Raw genomic sequence first — 17,151 nt, 5'->3', positions numbered from 1 at the left:
ATGGAGGAAAGGCACAGGGAATAAGATGCATAATTGACAGGCACAAAATAGACAGAGGGAGGTTAAGAACAGTATAGGAAAAGGAGAAGTCAAAGAACTGATATGTACAACCCATGGACATGAACTAAGGCGGGGCCCATTTTCTCTCCCTCTCTCCACCCCTTCCCCTCTAAAGATATTTGAGAAAAGGAGAGTACAAGGCAGAGGGGGATAAAGGGGAAACATGGGACAACTGTAATAGTATAATCAATAAAATATGCTTTAAAAATAAAATAGAATCTTAAAGTAAAATAAAATAAAATTTTAAAATAAATTAAATCCATAAATAAAATAAATCCTTGCCATTTGCAACAACATGGATGGACTCTGAGGGCATTATGCTAAGTGAAATATGTCAGACAGAGAAAGACAAATAGCATAAGATCTCCCTTATATGTGGAATTTGAAACAAAAACTGAACTCACAGAGAACAAACTAGTGGTTGCTAGGCATGGTTGGTGGGGAATGGTCAAAAGGTATAAACTTCCAGTCAGTAAGTAAGACCTAAGAATGTAATGTACAACGTGATGACTAAGTAATACTGTACTATGTACTTAAAAGTTGCTAAGAATAAATAGTAAAATTTCTCATTACAAGAAAAAGAGTTTGTGACTATGTGTGGTAATGGATGTTAACATGACTTATTGTGATCATCTTGCAATGTATATAAATATTGAATTTTTATGCCCTATACCTGAAACTAATAGTATATTCAATTATGTTGGTATTTTTAAAAATTAAAAATTTTGTTTAGCAAATATAGACAATCGACAGAATAAAAGAAAATATATGAAAATCACGTATCTGATGAGAGTTTAGTACCTGGAATATACAATGACAAAAAGCCAGAAAACCCACTTTAAGTATAGGCAAAAGACTTAAATACACATTTCTCCAAAGATAAAGAAATGTTCAGTAAATACATGAAAAGATGCTCACCAACAGTACTCATTAGGGAATCAAAACTACAATAAGGCTCTGGCTGGTGTAGCTCAGTGGATTGAGCACAGGCCTGCGTACCAGAAGAGCATGTTTCGATTCCCAGTCAGGGCACATTCCTGGGTTGCAGGCCAGTTCCCAGCAGGGGATGCACAAGAGGCAACCATACATTGATATTTCTCTTCCTCTCTCCACTCTTTCCCCTCTAAAGATAAATAAATAAAATCTAAAAAAAACCTACAATAAGATACTATTTCATATCCACTAGGATTAGAAAAAAAGAAGAAGAAGAATATAATAAATATTGGTGAAAAGGGGGCAAGATTGAAATCCTCATGAACTTGTTGGTGGAAATAAAATGATGCAGCCACTGTAAAAAACAGTTCTGCAGTTCCTGAAAAAGTTAAACATAGCATTACCACATGATCCACCAATTCTACTCTTAGGCGTATATCCAAAAGAATTAAAAGCAGGGACTTCAGATATCTGTACTCCCGTGTTCACTGGAGTATTTTATTCACAAAAGCCAGAAGGTAGAAGCAAGCCAACTACCTATCAACAGATACATAAAATGGGATATACAAACAAGCACACATACTCAGCCATTAAAGGGAAATTCTGGTGCAGGCTACAACATGAATGAACCGTGAAGACACTGTGCTAAATGAAATAAGCTGTCACAAAAGGACAAATATTTTATGATTCAATTATAAGATATCTGGAATAAGCAAATTCATGGAAACAGAAAAAAGAACAGAAATTATAAGGGGTTGTGGGGGCAGGAGGATTGGGGAGTATTGATTAATAGGTACAAAGTTTCTATTTGAGATGATAAAAACCTGTCTGTGGATAGACAGTGATGATGATTACACAACACTGTGAAGGTACTAAAGCCACTGGGTTGTACAAAAATGTGATTTAAAAGGTAGGTTTTATTATGTATATTTTAACTCAATAAGCAATTTTTAATTCAAAACCATTTTAATCAAAATGTGCATTAAGCTTATATAAAGTATCATGGAGCTCATATTTTAAATATTAATCACTCTCTAAAACAGCTAAAGGTTTAAAAAAACCTAACTTTTTATATGGGTAAATCAACTGACAGAATTTTCTATGATCAAAGGCAAGTGGAACTGCTCCCCCTCTTAAACCGTTTTTTTTAAATAAACTGGGTTTCTAAACTGAATTATCTAGATGCTAACAGACAACCTGATTATCTAAGTGCCTTTGGTTATTCATGCCTTTTCACTCTTTGTTCATTTGGTAAACTTCTTTGGCCATTCCAATATACATTAGAATCTTGAATAGCAATGGTCAAAGGAAGTATAAATTAGCTTTATTCACAAGCAATTTGTTAAACAGCCTGAGACTGCCAGTTGTTTGGGGGTTTTTTCTAATGAGATGTAAAGATTAATCTGGATTCGCAAAGTACAGAAGCCACATTTTCCTCCTCTTCCCTATAAACAAATGATCAAGAAATAACACTCTATATAAAGATTTCTGTGACGCAACATATACTAGAAAGCTCTTCATTCATTCATTATCAAGCAGCTCCTGGGTATTTACTTATAATGATATATCATATGGGTTTCTGGTGGATTCACTTGTTTGTTGGGGATAGGTACCTACTAGGTCCCATAGGTGATAGGACCCACTAAGGTTCTGTAAGGTTTGTGCTTCTATGCCACACTCATTTTGAAATTTCACAAACTCTTACTCAGAATGAGTCACATTACAGTATAATAACATGCTTATCACAACACAAGTTGATTTATCAACTCCTACGAAATCCTGTTACTGTCTCAGGCACTTTCCTACACTGGCTCAGCATTGCAAACTCCTTTAATCTTGTGTTGCCACCCACTATTAACAAAACATGGGAAGAGGGAATAGCACTGATCACCTTTACTCCCGTTTCATTTACCAAAACAAGTCACTTTGCTGCACCTAACTTCAAGGCAGTAGGAAACACAACCCAGAATGCCTCAAAATAAGGTAATATCTATCAACGCTTACCACATTAGTACAAGATGAACTATGATAGCTTGTCTCAACGCATATTACTATCTCCCTCTAATCCTTTGTTCAGGACTGATTTCATAGACACATGATCTGAGCAGTCACACAGGGCTCCATATTCAGAAAGACCCTGTGCTTGATTTAAAGCTCTGCTGTCACCATCTTGAGATTCTTAATTTTATCTTTAAATTTGTGTTTTGCAATGAAGTCTCATGGAACAATGCAACATGCATGTGAACAGAGAGGATACATTTAAACTGCATGTCAGCCATTCCTTTCCACTTCATTCTCACATAGCTTTGGTGATAACCCATTAAGTACAGATTTCTAGTGGATCCATGCTGTGCAGGAATTAAGCCAGACTCAAAGTGAGTATAAGGTAAGAATGTTGTCTACAACTAAGCAAGCAGGGAAAAAGAAAGCCCAAGAAGCCATTATTTTCTGTTTGAATCAGAACCTATTTCAAACAGAAAAGAAAGGCAATGCTATCCTAAGAAGCATAAATGATGAAAAAAATGTACCGTAGCTTTTCTTGCTCGTATTAATTCCTTGGTATTAACCAACCCCTTGTGCTCCAAGTGATGACAGAGAAGGAAAGGGAAACAGAGCAAGATAGTTTCTTTTCCTTTCAGTCCTGCCAAAGTCAAAGGTAGAAGGTGTTGAAATAGCCCTGCATGGTACTGCTTAGTGGACTGAGTGCCTGCCTGTGAACCAGAGTTACCTCTTGATTACCAGCCAGAGCACATGCCAGTTCCCCAGCAGGGGGCACGGCAGAGGCAACCACACATTGATGTATCTCTCCCTTTCTCTCTCCCTTTCCCTCTTTCTCTAAATTAATCAATCAGACTTCCACCAAGATGGAGGCATAGGTGGAAACACTGTGCCTTCTCCCACAACCAAGTTTGGATACAACAAAAGTTTTGGAGAACTAACACACACCCAGAGACCAGAAAACGGAATTATACGGAAGTCCAACAGCTACAAACTGTTCAACGAGGACGGTAAGAGGTGGAGCCAGCAGCAGAGCTGGGTCGGGCAGGACAGACCTAGGAGCGCAGGCAGCCCAGAACTAGTCGCGGTGCGGAACAGACTGACCAAGGTCGCACATTCGCGCGCAGTGAGACGGACCACGCAGGCCCCAGGGGGCGAACCCAGTGGTGGAGGGCTGACAGTGGTGGCACACTCGAGTGCAGTGGAACGAAACACGTGGGCCTGGTGACAGTGGTGGCTGCGGTGCCGGTGGGGGTCACGGCAGCAGGCGGCAGAGGGAGCCATTATCCCTCTTTGACCCCGCCCCCACATACAGCGTCACAACCCAGGGACTGAGTTGCCCTGCTCTGGTGAAAACCTAGGGCTCCGATCCTGCTACTTAACAGGCACGAACAACCCAAAAGATGGTGCAAGAACTCAAAGTCCCAGAGCCAATAACTCTAAGCGACCAACAGATTGCCAGCCTCTCAGAAGCCCAATTTAAGACACTATTTATCAGGATGCTCACAGAATTGGTAGAGTACAGTCACAAATTGGAGGAACATATGAAGGCTAAACTAATTGAAATGAAGGGAGATGTCCAGGAAACCAATAGCGATGGAAAGGAAACTGGGACTCAAATCAATGGAATGGACCAGAAGGAAGAACGAAACATCTGACCAGAAAGGAATGAAGAAGTGAGAATTCAAAAAAATGAGGAGAGGCTTAGGAACCTCCAGGACATCTTTAAACGTTCCAACATCCGGATTATAGGGGTACCAGAAGGGGGAAAGAAACAGCCACGAGTGGAACACTTATTTGAACAAATAATAAAGGAGAACTTCCCCAGTCTGGCAAAGGAAATAGACTTCCAGGAAATCCAGGAAGCTCAGAGAGTGCCAAAGAAGTTGGACCCAAGAAGGAACACACCAAGGCACATCATAATTACATTAGCCAAGACTAAAATGAAGGAGAGAATCCTAGAAGCAGCAAGAAATAAGGGGACAGTCACCTACAAAGGAGTACCCATCAGACTGTCAGCGGATTTCTCAAAGGGGACCTTACAGGCAAGAAGGGGCTGGAAAGAAGTATTCCAAGTCATGAAATCTAAACACCAACAGCCAACATTGCTTTATCCAGCAAAACTTTCATTTAGAATGGAAGGACAGATAAAGTGCTTCTCAGGTAATGTCAAGTTCAAGGAGTTCATCATCACCAAGCCCTTATATGAAATGCTAAAGGGACTTATATAAGAAAGAGATGATAAAAAATAGGAACAGTGAAAGGACAGCAAACACACAGTTACTAACAACCTCACCTAAAACAAAAGCAAACCAAGAGGACAGCTAGATCAGGAGTGGAACCATAGAAATGAAGAACGCATGGAGGGTTAGCAACAGGGGAGTGGGAGGAGAAGAGGGGAGAAGGCACAGAAAATAGCATAGATGATAGGTAGAAAATAGATAGGGGGAAGGGTGAGAATAGTGGGGGAAATATAGAACCTAAAGAAATTGAGACACGTGGTTATAAACTAAGGGGGGGAGAATAGTGGGGGAGGGAGTGTGCGGGTGGAGGGGAATGAAGGGGGGAAATAGAACAACTGTAATGGTATAATCAATAAAATATATTTTAAAAAAATAAAAAATAAATTAATCAATCAATTAATTAATTCTTTTTAAAAAAAGGTGAAAGAAAAACAGTTGCAGTGTCACCGCTATTCTGGTAAGAATAAAATATGTATGTACAAGGTATAAAATACCAGCAATTCAACATAAGTGTTACATACTCTTATATTTGCATTTAAAACTGACATTACACAATATAAAGATGAGCAGTAAAATTCATGCTTAATAATTTGAAATTTTTAATTATTTAGAATGATATTAAAAAGTAAATAAACGAGTGTAACAGATTTTAGTAACTTACAACTTTATATATTTTGGTAACTTTGTATTTTAATAATAACTTAATGGCACTCTTTTCCTCCTATTAAAATTTTAACAAAAATTATTTGTCAACATTCACATATAAGGTGCTGGGTTAAAAGTTGGGGATATGAAAATAAATATGGGCTCATGTTTAAAAGGAGAGATAATGATTTAAACAAATAATTTTGTTGACAATTTTATGTGACACATTCTAAGGAAACCCTGAGGAAAGAAACTAAGGAAAGTTTATCACAGAAATAACAGTTGGGCTAAGAAAGAATGTCCCTCTTGGGAGAGGGAGAATGAATAGTTCTAACAGATAAAGACTTGTATGTAATTTAAACAAAATGTATTTATAAAACTGAAAAGTTTTCAGGACCATAAAATAGCATGCATAATGATGAATACAGCAGATGAACTGGGAATGTGAAATGGTGTTCACATTTGTATACCAAGTAGAATTTAAGACTTTAGGAAAGAAATGCCATACATTTGTTTATTAAGCAGAACCATGGCACACTTTCTGTTTTAGGTTAACCTTAGCAAAGCAGGAAGACAGAGTGGTGAGGAAAAGGACGAGTCAGTAAAGTAAATAATAGTAATTATCAGTAATAGTAGAAAGCATTAGAAGGCTATTAGGGACCTTATCACAAGCTATTTAGGTGAGGCTGGGGAGGGGGTGAGACTGTTTTAAAGTTAAATGGGTTTCTTTCCAGAAAGACCTTTCATACTCTTCAATATGCTAATAAGCATGGTAAACCTAAGAGATAAAATTGACTAAAGAAGCCTCTTTTGCCAGGACCACCTATCAGTACGTATCTCAAAGAACTACAAGAAACAGAAATTTTATAATACAGTTCCATGAAACAGAAGGCCAGGACCAAGTAAGAAAAGCAGAGGGCAGCAGAGGACTTAAGACAGAGGTAAAACAGCACATGTGAAGGACAGGAAAGAAATCTGTAACACTGCCAGGCTGTGATAAGGAACTAACTAAACATATAAAACTCCAGTCTACTAGTTTATACTATTTGCAAATATTTCAATTCATACTGGGTAGGGGAATGACAGAATGAATATTTCAACAGGATAAGGAAGCACAACGGTAATGGTACCAGTTGGGAGAAGGATAAAGCCAAAAAGACACTACATACAGAGAGATTAGGAATAGATCATAAAACTAAAGAAATAAGAAAAAATGAACATAGAGATATTTAGGAGATTTTGGTCAGAAATAGAACTGGTTTTGAACCGTAGGTGTATCAAGAAAAGTAAAGGTGAATACCACTGGAACACAGAAATTAAGGAAAAATAAAGTTAAGGTGCTAAATGGCCTTCAAGTGTTATGCTTTCAATTGCCCAATATGATGTGAAGAATTACACCAAGGGATCAGTGAATACAGGGGAGTGACCTGGAGATTACTAGACTGAAATGACAAAATAGGATAAGAAATATAGCCAGCAGGCATCAGTCTCAAAGGAAGAATAATTTTAGAAAAGAATAGCTACATCCCTGAGAGGATTTAGAATAATGGTTCTCAATCTTTTTTCTGTTTTAATGAATCTGAAAAATAGGATACATTCCCAACAAAAACAAATAGAAACACAAGAATGGGGTGGGGGTGGGGGATAACTGTGAGTGGTTTATAAAGCTTTCCAAAGTGATTATGAAATGCCTTCCTAAGGAAATATAAAACTCTCATATATTGAAAATCACTGGTTTAAAACTGGTACTATCACAGAAAGCTTAAGCACAAGTTCTAAACACAAACTAACAAATTTTTATTTGTATGACATAATTCAAACACTGTCACATAATACCACAAGCTCCTACATAAAGTCCCAAAGCTTTTATAAATACTGTTTTAAAATTTTTTTGCAATAAAAATATGTAGAAATAATGAAAAAAAGTTTACCACACAATGGTATTTTCAATACAATTACAGGTATATAAAATTTTAAAAAATGTTTTGATGATATACTATCAGCTAATATATGTCTAGTATGTGCATTCATTATCTTCATGCATCTGCAAAGTTAACACAGTCTTGTCCTGTTTCCATTTTACACATTAATTAGGCACTGAGTTTATGACTTGTCTAAAATGACACAAATGAGAGTGGTTTATGCCTAACAAGAAACAAGACTCCCAATTTTTGCTCCATTAGTCTAAACCAGTGGTTCTCAAACTTACTCATCTCAGGATCTATTTATTCTATTAAAAGTTACCAAAAGTTGAAAAAACTTTTTTTGTGGTTTATAGATATTGATATTTATATCATTAGATTTTAAAACAGAAATTTTGAAATACAAGAATATATTATTAACTCATTCTATGAGGTCAGTACTACCCTACCACCAAAACCAGACAAAGACATCACAAAAAACTATAGACCAACGTCTGTTACAAAAACATGTAAAAAATCCTCAACAGCCCTGGCTGGAGTAGCTCAGTAGATTGAGCGCAGGCCTGCGAACCAGACGATTGCGGTTTGATTCCCAGTCAGGGAACATGCCTGGGCTGCAGGCCAGTTCCCATCAGGGGACATGAGAGACAACCATACATTGATATTTCTCTCCCTCTCTCCTTCCCTTCCCCTCTAAAAATAAATGAATAAAATCTTTTTTAAAAATCCTCAACAAAATAATACAAATAAATCAAATCCAGCAACAAAAGGATTGGAAGCCGGGAACAAGGGGTATCTATTCCAGGAATGCAAAGTTGGTTCAATATAAGAAAATCAATTGATGTAACACACCATATAAACAGGGAAAAAAAGTCACATAGCCATCCCAATAGACCAAAAAAAAAAGCATTTGATAAAATCTAACACCCCTTTATGATTAAAAAAAAACCTCAACAAACTAGAAATAGAAAAAAAATGTTCTCAATCTGACAAAAGACATCTAAGAAAAACCCACAGGTGACATCATACTTAATAGTGGAAGACTAAATGTGTTCTCCTCTAAGAGCAGAAACAAGACAAAGATGTTTGCTGTTTTTACTTCTATTCAACATTATACTAACCAGGGAAATTAGACAAGAAAAGGAAATACAAAGCATCCAGACTGGGAAAGAAGAAGTAAAACTTTTGCAGATGATGTCAATACTACATAGAAAATCCTAAAGAATCCACGAAAAATAGTAGAGCCAATAAATGAGTCCAGCAAGGTTACTATCCCAGATCGATATCAAAAATAGTTATATTTCTATATACTAGAAATACCAAAAAAGAAATTAAGAAAATAATTCCATTTATAATAGCATCAACAAATAAAATACTTAGGAATAAATTTAACAAAAATATAAGATTTGTACACTGAAAATTACGAAACATTGTTAACAAATAGGTGAAGGTCAACTTTGTTGTGGTATTGGAGACGGTAGCCCTGCACAAGCAAGGCCTTGAAAGAGGCTTGTAAGACTTGACCAGAAAACCAGGAATGCAGGAGGCAGGCATGACCCAATGCTAGTCAAGGCATCCCATGGGCAATCAGGCCTGAAGAATGCATTGTACCCTTTTACGTTTGCTTTGCTTTGTATAGTCCTGTTGGTATAAACTGGATGTTTAAGTTCAAAACATAGGGGAGTAAATTCCTGAATTCATGATCCATGCCTTAACAATCATCTGGCCTTAACCACCATCTGGCATCAGCATGTCTAACAGACTCTGGCCTGAGGCAGATCTCTTTGTTCCTTCCATTGTTATCTATAGATAATATGTTTTCTGTAAACTATAGAAAAACTATAGTTTTTCTGTCAAACTATAGCCTTTTGACATTGATGGATAAGCTATGCATCCATGCTGTATAGCCCTGTGCATACCATCTCAATAAGCATACCATCTCAATAAAAGCTGTTTGGAGCAAGGGTTGGAGGCATTCTCCACTAGAAGGGATCACCAGTCCCTAACCGGCCCCTGGCCCCCAACAGATTGTGTCCAGGCCAAACTCATTTCATCTGCGACCAGGAGGACTCCACAAGACGAGGTTTCCCTCACAAGTTAAAGGAAATGAAAGTAAATAGAAAAATATCTCATATTCATGAACTAAGAAACTTGATATTAAGATGATGGTACTCCCCAAACTGATCACAATTTCTTTCAAAACTCTGGCTCCCCCTCTTCTTTTTTGACAGAAACTGACAAATTGATCCTAAAACTTATATCAAATTGGAACGGACTCTAGCCAAAACAATCTTGAAAAAGAACAAAACTGAAGATTCACACTTCAGGATTTAAAACTTACTACAAAGCTATAGTAAACATGACTGGATGGTACTTACCTAAGGCTATACAAAGAGATCAATGGAAAATCTAGAACCAATTGAGAATCCAGAAATAAACAACGACATTTACGGTCAACTGATTCTCAACAAGGATGCAAAAATCATTCAACAAGGGAAAGAATAGTCTTGTCAAGAAATGGTGCTAGGACAGACAAATGGATAGCCTCATGCAACAGACTGAAGTTGGACCTCTCCCTCACACCACATACAAAAATAAGCTCAAATGGATCAAAGAACTAAATTAAAAGCTAAAACTATAAAATTGTTACAAGGAAACATAGGTGTAAATCCTTGTAATCTTGGATTAGGCAATGATTTCTTAGTTATGACTCCCAAAGCACTGTCAACCAAAACCAAAACAGCTAAATTGGACTTTATCAAAATTGAAAGCTTAGGCACTTCAAAAGCATACTAAAGAAAATGAAAAGAACAATATAGCAGTTCCTAAAAAAATTTAATGTAGATATACCCATGTGATCCAGCAATTCCACTTATGGGGATATACCCAAAGAACTGAAAGAATGGACTTGAACAGGTTATTTATATGCCCATATCCACAGCAGTCTTATTCACAAGGGCCAGCAAGTGGAAACAACACAAGTGTTTATCAACAGATGAATGGATAAAAAAGTGTGATGCATAAGTATAACAAGAGTATTATTAGCCTTAAAAAGAAAGAAGATTCTGGCACATGCTACAATACAGAAGAACCTTGAAGACATTGAAATGGAATAAGCCAGAAAAGGACAGGTATTATATTACTCTAATTATACTTAGTCAAATTCATGAAGACAGAAAGTAGACATTGGTTTCTAGGAGTTGGAGGGAAAAGGAAATGGGGAGTTACTACTTGATGGGTAGAAAGTTCTGGCTGGGAAAATGAAAAAAGTTCTGAAGATGGGTGGTGGTGATGGTTGTACAATATGAATGCACCTAATGTCACTGAAGTACACTTAAATTGGTTTAAAATGGTAATATTTTACATTTTTAATTAAAAAGTTAAAATAGCCCCCATAACAGGACAATTTGGCAAATCATATACATAATAAGGATCTACTATCCAAAATATATAAAGAATTCCTACAAGAAAACCCAAATTTTAAGTAGGCAAAGGATGGTAAATAAACATGCCTCCAAATAAGATACACAAATAGCCAACAGGCATATGAAGAGGTGTTCAAAATCATTAGTCATCAGGGAAATGCAAATCAAAACCACAATGACATACCACTCCACCTGCTAGGAAGGCTATAATTTAAAAGATGAATAATAACAAGTGTTGGTAAGGATGTAGAAAAATCAAGACCTTCATAACTTACTAGTGGGAACAGAAATTGGTACAGCCTCCTGAAAAACAGTTTGGCAGGTTCTCATAAGGGAAAACATAAATATATCAAAACACACAGCACTTCCACTCCAGGGTATATATATTCAAGAGAAATGGACAAGAATGAGCTTAAATGGAGTACAGTATATAGCTCAGACTGAGTGCAATCAGATTTAATTATTATTCACAAGTCATACTTTAGGTTCTTACAAAATATTTTTTGACAATCTATGTGATTATACTGAATTTAACACCCTCTGCACACTAAGGTTTGACAACCTAAAATTGAGATGCAACAGAGTATAGTGGTTAAGAGCTCTGATTCTAGACTCAGACACCTGGAGTTCAAATCCTAACTCTGCATCAAACCAGCTTTGAGATCTTGTCCAAGGTACTTAATTAACCCTTCTGCACCTACTTTCCTTACCTATAAATGATGTTAACATAAAGAAAGTTGTTGAGGACTGACCTAATGCTTCTAAGATCTTTAGAAAGAAATGATCACAGAGTAACTATGCAGAAAATTGTCTATTGGCATTGTAAATCAAATACCCACTCAAAACTACCAAATTACTGTGTGCTTACAAACATACCTATTTCTTTCTGAAAGTACAGGTTACTTTGTGTAAAGATCAGGACCTCCCTCAAGTTTCCTGAAGAACACTGAGCTTGCACGAATGTTTCTCCTTTCCAGCCCACACTCCCCAATGCCTTATCCTATTGCTTTCTAATGTTATACTAGAAAGTAGTCAACTAACCCAGACAGAGGAGAGAAAAAACTTCCTGAGTAATGCCAACAAGGTGATTTCTCCCAAAGGTACTTTTATCTGAAAAGAACCTTCTAATATATTAAAAATCCTTACACAAAGAGATTTGGATGGCAGAATTCTCAAAGAAAACCAGTCTGGAATACAGAAAAGAGAGGAGAGTGGCATGGAAAAGATGGCCTGACTATCCACTGAAAACAGGTAAAATCTTGTTGGTAAGGAAAACAAAGAGAAAGAAATACTCGAGTAGGAGTCAGAATACAGACCTCTGATCACAGCCCGACCACTATCTATCTCACTTAGTGATCTCAATTTATAAGATAAAAAGCCAAATGCCTTAATTTAACATACACAGTAACTTTCACAATCTGTTACTTCCAACCATGCCTCTCACTGCTCTATCCATAAATCTTCAATTCCTAATACCCTGAATTTCTCCCTTTTTCCTACACAACAAGCCTCAACACAACTTATCTTTGCGTTTTATTTCTTACCACTGGGAACAACCTACAGTCAGTCTATCCCCTTCTCTACCTAGCAAACTCCTATCTATCCTTCAAAAGGCAGCTTCTTCCCTCTGAATTCCCATAATCTAGGGCATCAACCAGTGAGTGACAGCAGGCACATGTGGGTGCTTCAAGAATTTTTAAAATTCTTGCCCTGGCCAGTGTGGCTCAGTTTGTTGGGCACCTCCCACAAAGGGAAAGGTCACCAGTTTGATTCCTGGTCAGGGCACATGCCTGGGTTGCAGGGCAGTTCCCAGCAGGGGACGCATGAGAGGCAACTATACATTGATATTTTTCTCCTTCTCTCCTTCTCTTCCCCTCTAAAGATAAGTATATAAAAACTCTTAAAAAAAGTTTCTCTCCCTCCCTTTCCTGCTCCCTAAAATAAATAAATAAAATCTTCAAAAACAAAAACAAACCTGCAATACCTCACTATTTAGTCAGGGGCATGGACCTCTTTTCCCCCAGATTATAAAACTAAAAAAATAACAATACAACAATAGCCATCAGGTGTGAATGAATCAAAATTATACCTATTTTTTGTCAGACTGGCAAAAAATATTGTTGGTGTACCACAGAATTTTGGTAATTAGCTTATATGCGCCATAAGATGAAAAAGGTTGAATATTGTTGATCTAGAGTGTTGTAATTTACATATATTATATAGAGACTGAGTTCCCTGAGAGATTGTCTTCAATAATTCTTTACCTCTAAAACCTAGCTGCACCTAACACGGAGTACAAAGGAAATGCAAATATTTGATGAAATGAATGACTAAATGATGAATAAATGAGCCACATTAAGCAGTCTCTCCTATAAAATTAAGAGAATACTTGATACATCAGAGAAGCAACATGGTCTATATAACAGCAGGAGCACAGAGCTGCTTTGAATCTTTGAACTCTATGATCTTTAGCAAATTACTTAACCTCTGAGTCAGAATTCATCATTTACAAAACAGGTTTCATAGGACTTTTACATTGAACAAGTGAAAAAAAATACACAATACCTAGAACAAAACAGACATTCAAAGAAATGTTAGTTCCCTTTTCTCTCCCTCTTTAACTCACAGGATAATTATGGACACCCAATGAAATCATTTGATATGAAAATAATATGGAAACTGTAACATCACAAATTAAATCTCTCAAGAGGGAAAAAAATCTAAGCTGTTCATCTTTGCATTTATATACCTTTTCTTTTTGGGGGAGTCTTTTAGAAAGACTTGAAGACATGATGGTTTTAAAATATTTTCCCAAAGTACACAATTATCTAGGATTCTAAAATTAAAACTTAGTTTAGTGTAAAAAAGTGCTAATTTGCCTAAAATTAAGAAGAAAATGCCTACATTCCAGCTTACATTACAGTGTCCTTTTCCCCTGTTTCAGGTCCTTCCAGAACTATTCTTTTTTAGAACATAATTCTATCTACAGTAATGACTTTATTTGAATTTCATAACATGATATTACAAATTCAAGCACTTGTAGTTTAGAAAGTAATACAACTCACTGAATTGTTATATCAAACTGATCTGATTTTTTTAAGAATAAACAAAACTTAATGGTAAATCTTGCTTAATGGTTCTCTGAAACCAGAAACTCTGTAGAAAATAAATTCAAACACCTTTCTCTACCCACAGATCCTGATTTGACATTCTACAAAAAACACAACATAATTAATGGTGTTTATTATGCATGTCAAGGTTAACTTTGAGGTCAGAAAAGATTCTCTAATTATTCTTACTAAAATAGATCTAAGAGTAAAAATTCTCTTTAAACACTCTTTTATTAATCAGAGATACTTATAATTACAATAATAAATTTTTTAATATTTTAAAAGATCTAAAATTATGTGAACACTAAACTCTTCCAGCTAAATTATCTAAAAATAAATGTAATTCAAGGTGTGATTTAGGATTTACAAAATTGAACATCTCAATTTATCTGTATACTAACAACTTGACCTAGGACAATGAAAAGATTTTCATTTTCTTTTTGTATTAGGTATTCAGATATTTGCTAGATTTAAAATATTAAATGTCAGTAACTTTCACTTCTGCTACTGTATTATTTCAAGGAAGCTTTTTTCCCTTTGCCACACTAATCAAATGAATAATTTCTAGCAGCAGGAAAATTTATCTGGATGTGCTTTTTTAAAAAAACAACTTTCTTTTGTTTATAGTAAATATTTTTAAAGTGTGAATGACTTAAAATTCTTATTTTCCTCAAGTTATATGGTTTTTAAGAAGCACTCGTTAAATTTCTTTTATTAAACATTACAGCACACTAAACACTAGTGAAGTCATTATCTTAAGCACAGCTTTCTAAATGAATCAATATTTCATAATTTTACAAGTTGTGGCTAATCAGCACTGGAATGAGTGTAGTGCAGCAATATCTAAGGAGACATACAAGGGGTTCTGGGCCTAAAGAAAATTTCGCCATACAACTGACTTAAATTCAGAACATACTGACTGATACTAACTAAAAAAAAAGTCAACTTAAAAAAAAAAACACAATTCACCACACTGGTATGGCATTCTCTCTAAATCATATCCAATTGGTATTGTCTAATTTTATTACCTAATAGTTCTCATTACTTTAAAAAAACAGGATATGTTATGTTTCACCAAGTATTACACATTTCACTACTAGAAGACTCCAGCGGTGGGGAGGGGGGCGGTAATCTTTGGAAACAAAAGGTAATCTGATCCATTCCAGCTAATTAATTACTGGATGCCAACAATACACAATTCGAACTGCGTTTCTGGACACTAAAAAGATTACAAAAGGAGTGGAACATCAAAATATTTGAATGACAATGAAGAAACATGGTATTCAGAAACTAAGATCTTTTGCAAGGTACATAATTCATCTGATTAAAGATTTTATAAAAATCTGAAAAGAAAATGTTTAATCAACGTTGTTAAAATAACAGTAATTCATCCCATTCAGGCACGACCTGAAGTCCCGTTAATGTGCTTCTTTCGGATTTAAATACCTCATTCTTTGCAATCCGGATACCCAAAGGACCTGAAACCTCTCATGGAGGCATGCAACATACTCGGCGAGGACTGTTTACAAATAAGAATCTCACAGTTTCCCACGTCAAAAGCGTTCATTACCACCATTCCACTGGGGGGGCGGGGAGAGAGAAGGCGGGCGAGCAAGAAATGAAACCCACATACACTTCTGCCTTCTCCAACAGGGGCAAGCCCAGAGAAAATATTTATGATGTATTATATGCGCCTGTATATTTGTTATATATGTACATCTATAACTAAGCAGGGAGTGAAAGAAAAGGCACACAAGACAGGGAATCGTACTGAATCCAACAGAAAGCTCACGCCAGTTCCATCAATTCAAAATCCACCTCCCAGGTCTACAGGTTTCGGAGAGCCCCAGCCTCTCAGCGGAGTTTGGCCCTTAAGCGCCCCAATGTCCTGCTCAGGCCGCTCAGGCCGCCCAGGCCGCCGCCCCTACCTCCCTTCATCCCTGCCTTCCGCTGGATACCCGAAGCCCCCTCCTGCAAAGAAAAGAAGTGTCAGGCCCAAAGGGAGCGGCTGAGACACACTCCGGCTGGCCCACGGACACCTGCGAGGCGCGGCACCTGAGGGTGAATAGGGGGTGGCCCGGCCTTCGCCGAGCACACCCCCTTGGCGCTGGGTGCTTCACCGCGGCCGGAACCTCCGTACCTGCGAGCTACAGGCGCGCGCGGCGCCTCCTCATCTCAATGGCTCCCGCTCCGCCTCCGCCTCCTGCTGCGGCTGCCGTCCCTGCCGCTGTCGCCGCCGCTGCCGCCACTGGAGGCCAGGACACGACGAGCTCAGGACTCCACCGCCATGTCCGCCGCGCCGCGAACTGCATTGTGGGGGGGAGGGGAGTGAAGGGGGGGAGGGGGAGGAGGGAAAGGGAGAGAAAGAGGTGGACCCGGTAAGGAGGGGGCTATAGATGAAGAGCGAGGGGGAATGGGGGAGGGAAGAGAGAGCGAGTGAGACAGAGAGAATGAACCCTGAATGGAGTCCTACCGCGGGGTGGGATAGAAGAGTGAAGCTGGGGAGATCCTTGAAAAGACACTTAGGGGAAAGGGTTCAGGGGTGCCCCCTCCTTTCGTTTTGGGGGCTTCTGTACACCAGTTAAATCCGGATGGGGTAGTAAACGCCAATGGGGGGAGGGGCTATGTTCGGGGCTGGTAGAGGCGTCCAGAAACAATGGGGCAGGAGTCGAGGTGAGAAGGTTGTGCACGCACACTCAACGTTGAGGGAAGGAGTGGGCAAGGGAGAACAGTCTTTAGCCCACGAGGAGGGGGCAGGGCTCTCTAAAGTAAAGGGAGAGTGGAAGTCACCAAGGCCTCGCAAGGAGGGGCGGGG

The 17,151-nt window shown here is 37.8% G+C and overlaps 1 protein-coding gene across 11 annotated transcripts in view; it reads right to left on the bottom strand.

Annotated features, from left to right (window-relative positions):
- The window catches only part of TUT4 (terminal uridylyl transferase 4), a 127,250-nt gene extending 110,616 nt beyond the window's left edge, over positions 1–16,634 (bottom strand). For all 11 annotated transcript variants that reach the window (XR_005066024.1, XM_037043266.1, XM_037043274.1 and 8 more), the window contains exon 1: positions 16,477–16,634. The gene's annotated coding sequence lies outside the window, so the exon portion shown is untranslated. The remainder of the gene's footprint in view (positions 1–16,476) is intronic.
- Positions 16,635–17,151: the final 517 nt, after the last annotated feature.

This window comes from Sturnira hondurensis, unplaced genomic scaffold (genome assembly GCF_014824575.4).
Source record: "Sturnira hondurensis isolate 20B ecotype Veracruz unplaced genomic scaffold, ASM1482457v3 Scaffold0004068, whole genome shotgun sequence".
Classification (NCBI taxonomy): Eukaryota; Metazoa; Chordata; class Mammalia; order Chiroptera; family Phyllostomidae; genus Sturnira; species Sturnira hondurensis.
The sequence above is the reverse complement of the archived record's forward strand: the minus strand, read 5'-3'. Positions and strand labels throughout refer to the sequence as shown.